This window comes from Hippopotamus amphibius, chromosome 2 (genome assembly GCF_030028045.1).
Source record: "Hippopotamus amphibius kiboko isolate mHipAmp2 chromosome 2, mHipAmp2.hap2, whole genome shotgun sequence".
Lineage (NCBI taxonomy): Eukaryota > Metazoa > Chordata > Mammalia > Artiodactyla > Hippopotamidae > Hippopotamus > Hippopotamus amphibius.
In genome coordinates this window covers 57,946,722-57,951,653 of record NC_080187.1, presented here as the reverse complement: position 1 = coordinate 57,951,653, position 4,932 = coordinate 57,946,722, and the positions used below count along the sequence as shown (strand labels likewise).

Below are 4,932 nucleotides of genomic sequence, written 5' to 3'. Positions count from 1 at the left end.
AAAGCCCACGCACAGCAAAAAAGACCCAACACAGCCAATAAAATAAATAAATAAATAGATAGATAGATAGATAGATAGATAAATTTATTGAAAATAAATAAATAAATAAAATTAAAAGAATGAAGTTGGAGAAAACTATCTGATTTCATGATTTACTATAAAGCTACAAAAATCAAGATAATGCGGTTTTGGTAAAAGAATACATGTAAAGATGGCTGGAACAGAAAAGTGACTCCAGAAGTAGACCCACTTATTTATGGTAAGTTTATTTTCCATAAACATGCCAAGGCAATTCAATAAAGAAAGGAAAGTCTTTTCTATAAATAGTGATGGAACAATTGGACACCTGAATTTTTAAAAACTGAACATTAATTCTTACCTCACACATCACAAAAATTAGAAGTGTATCATAAATCTAAATGAAAAAACAAAAATTGCAAAGCTTTTAGAAGAGAACATAAGTAGACAATCTTTAAAACCTTGAGACAGGCAATGCTGTCTTAGGACACATAAAACATAAACCATAGAAAAAATGTTTTTCTTTATGACAGACATCATTAAGACAGTGGAAAGTCAAGTTGCACAATGGGAGAAAACATTTACAATACAGAGGTGACAAAGGAATTGTATCAGAATACAGAAAGAACCCTTACAACTCAATCATAAAAAGGCAAATAACCCCATTAAAAAAAAAGACTTGAGCAGATACTTCACAAAAGCAGATATGCAAATGGCTGATAAACACATGAAAATATGCTCAACCTCATCAGTCATCACAGAAACGCAAACTAAAACCACAATGAAATAGAGCCATATACAGATTAGAATGGCTACAAATTAAAAAGATTAACAGTACTATTGATACGTGGCAACTAGAACTCTAGCAGACTGCTGGTGAAAAAGAATGAAGGACACATATCTCATTAACCCAATCTGGGACAATCTGAACATCAAAATAAGAAACGATTCAGTAACAGACGATAATGCATTAAAACAGGAATCATGAGACATACATGAAAAAGACATACATACAAACATATATAAGAAAGGAAAACGCCACCTTACAATAGAATGTCAGCTAATAAATGTAGAAGGAATAATGGAATTAGAAAATCTACATTTAGCCAGCACTACAGTAATAACTGATTAAAGCAAAGAATTACTTATAGAAACTAAAACTAGTGGGGAGAAGTTTTGATGAAGAACATGAAATGTATATAAAATACTAAGTACAAAATATTTATTAATGTTACAATAAAGAAATAAGGATGACATGATTTTAACCAGGTGAAAAATATTACAGTTGTGTGCTTCCTACTATCATGCACAAAGAAGAATATAGACTCACTTCTGTGATAGTCCTGAAAAGATTATATACTCTGAATGTAATCATGAGGAAATAGCGGACAAACCAAAACTAAGGGATATTTACAAAGTAAATTGCCTCTACTCTTCAAAATTGTCAAGGCCAGAAAAGCCGAAGGAAGACTGAGGAATGGTTCCAGATTGAAAAAGACTAAAAAGACAAAACAACCAAATACAACATGTGATCTTGGATTGGATCCTGAACCTGTACGGGACGTCACTGGGACAATCAGTGACATCTGAATGGAATCTGTGGATGTTAATTTCCTGATTGATGGGTGCCCTGTGCTTAGGTGGGAGACTGTCCTTGCTTTTAGGAAATATTAAGAGGTAACGGGCAACATGTCTATAATTTATTCTCCAATAACTCAGAAAAAAAGATTGTTATCATTCTGGTTATTATGCTGAGTAGCTAATTACCCCCCAAATTAGTGGCATAGAACAACAAGTTATTACACTCACAGATTCCATGGCTCAGGAATTCAGCACATGGCATGGGAGGCTTATCTCTGCTCCATGATGTCTGGGACCTCAGCTGGAAGACATGAAGCCTGGGGGCTAAATCATCACTCTACTGGCTGGTGGTTGATGCTGGTTGTCTGCTAAGCTGATGCTCATGCTGTTGACTAGAAAACCTATATGTGGCCTGGGATTCAGCACAAAATGACATTTGGGTTCCTAGGGTGTCTCAAGAGAGATAACCAGGCAGAAGATGTATCCTTTTATGACCTACTCTGAGAAGTTGCATAACCTCACTTGGGCCATACCCTATTGGTTGCAGCAGGCACAAAACCATGCAGATTCAAGAAAAGGGGACCAGATCACACCTCCTGATGAGGAGTGGCCAGGTTCTAGAAGAGCATACAGAACAGTGACATAGTGCTCTGTCCATTTTTGTAAAGTACTATCCGTCGTGTGTGTACACAGCGAGAAAAAGAAAATGATAGTACAAATGTGATAGAATGTTAACTACTGGGAAATCTGCATGAAAAGTACACAGGAGTGCTTTGCACTACTCTTGTAACTTTCTACAGGTCTGAAATTATTATTTTTTGAAAGCTAGAAAATGTCTTGTGCTAATAATGTTAAACTATGAATTTAAAACAGGCTTGGAGGCTGCCGTGCAGGGCATGGTCCCCAGGTCGGAGGGCCTGACCCCAGCGGGGGACCTCGTAGCTGACATGGTGTTTGTGACTGGGGGCACCGCCAGCCTGGGGCCCTACTTCGATGAGCTCCTCAAGCACCATCTGCTCCCTGCCATCGAATATTTTAATGGTGGTCCTCCTGGTGATACGGACTTTGGGGAAGACTATGGGGGGACCCAGTGCAGCCTCATGGTGTTCAACATGGTGGACTGCGCTCCCGAGTCCTATGTACAATGTCACGCTCCCACCAGCAGAGTCTATGGGTTTGTAACTTGGCTCGATGGCGTTAAGTTCATCAGTGGGGGTGGCGAGAGTTGCAGCTTCATGGCAGAAGGCCTCAGCACCGCCCTGCAGCTGTTCGATGACTTCAAGAAGATACTGGAGGAGATTGACCAGACACACCGAATCTGCCTCCTCATCTGTAACTCGCCCCTGTACCTGCTGCCGGCTGTCCAGAGCACCAAATATTCTGGGTGCACGACGGAGACTCTTGCGGAAGACTGGGGAGCAAAGAATCTACTTCTCCATCATGTCTCCCCAGAAGCTGCCTGCCCTGAGGCTTCTTTCGAGAAGACGGCTCCTCCAGCCATGCTGGAGCCACCGCAGCCGCCACCAGATGTGAGCCAGGATCTGTGGCACATGGTGCTGGCGCGGGGGCTTCTGCTTCAGGTTGAGGGTGGCTCGGCCCCAGGTCCCCTCCAGCCAAAGCAGCCTGTGCGCCTGCCTCCAGCTCCACCCTCGGGCGCCCCGCTCTCGACAGTCCCCCAGCAGCCTCTGTCCCCTGTCCCCCAGCAGTACCAGGTCCCCGGGAATCTGCAGCTCAGGGGGCTGCCCAGAACGCAGTGGAGGCCGTCACCAACCAGGAGGCTGGGCTGGGCTCTGGCTTCTCGCCCATCAACCCTCTTCAGCAAGCCGCTCCAGGAGTGGGTCCCCCGCTACAGCCAGGCTCAGGCCACTCTGCTGCCCCAGAGTCTCCCGGTGCTCCCAAGTCACCTCTCGCTTCCCGGCCCAACCTGGTCTCCACGGTGGCCCCCGGCCCGGGCCTGCCCCCGCCCCTCCTGTGCAGCCGGGGGCACCATTCATAGTGGGCACTGTGGCCCCAGGCAGGGTGAGCTGCCCTTCTCCGGCCCAGTTCAGCGCTCCGGCCCTTGGTGGGCAGCAGTCAGCCTCCAGCAAACTCCTGGCCTGGCGCAGCGTCCTCGTGTGGCTGGAGAAGGCCAAACCTGCCTCCGTGGAAGCCAGCACCAAGCTGACTCGGTCCCTGCCTTCTCAGGTCTATGTGCACACAGTGAGAACCTGAAAACGGAGCAGTGGCCCCAGAAGCTGACCATGCAGCTTATCCCCCAGCAGCTGCTCCTCACCCTGGGCCCTTTGTTCTGGAACTCAAGGATGGTCCAGTTCCACTTCACCAGCGAGGACCTGGATTCCCTCAAAGACCTCTACGGTATCAGCAGCAAAGGCTTCCAGTGCTGCGTGCACTGCGCCCACACGGCCCCCTGCGAGGTGCGTGTGCTGGTGCTCCTGTACTCCTCGGAGAAGGAGATCTTCGTGGGCCTCATCCTCTAACGCCAGAGCGGCTTCGTCAACGGCATTCGGCAGGTCATCACCAGCCACAAGCAACTCCAGCGGCAGAAGCTGCAGCAGCAGCGTGCGCTCCAGCTCCATGTGCCGCAGCCGCAGCGTCGGGGTACCGCAGGGGCCTCTGCAGGCCCTCCTGGACCCACCCATCGGCCCCAGAACGCTGGGGCCAACCCCCCACTGTGGAGCCTCCTCATCAACACGCCACAGCCCTAGATTGGGGTGCTCCTCAGGCTTGCCTCCAGCACCTCCAACCACCAGGGGCCTCTGCACTACTGCCCCCACCGCACCAGGGCCTGGGGCAGCCCCAGCTAGGGCTCCGGGTCCTGCACCCACTGCCCGCCCAGTCCTGGCCTGCACAGTTTCCCCCGAGGGCTCCACTGTCAGGTCAGATGCTGCTCAGCGGGGGTCCCCAGGGCCGGGGGTCCCCAGGGCCGGGACTCCCAGCCCAGCCTGCAGCCAACATCACGGAGGACAACGTCCTCATGGACCTCATCTGAACCCCCGACATCCAATAAAGTTCTTTTTAATACACACTTGCTCTCGCGTGCGCGCGGGTGCACACACACACACACACACACACACACACACACAGGTTTTGTTAAGAAATAAAATAATTATCAATTATTTAAATAATACTATAATTATCAATAATTACTAATGTTATAAAAATGTTTAAATCATTACATTTTCTCAGACAAACTGAAATTAAAATATCACACGTTGTAATAGAGTCCTACTGCCCACGCCTAGTATGTGGAAGGTCTCACATGACCTTCACCACGCCTGTGTTCTCAACATCCATACTACAATACAATACACTTTGTTCAGTGAGACCAACATG

General features: G+C 47.6%; 1 pseudogene; it reads left to right on the top strand.

Moving 5' to 3' along the window:
* The first annotated feature begins 2,495 nt into the window (after positions 1–2,495).
* On the top strand, positions 2,496–4,588 carry LOC130845956 (mediator of RNA polymerase II transcription subunit 25-like; annotated as a pseudogene).
* Positions 4,589–4,932: the final 344 nt, after the last annotated feature.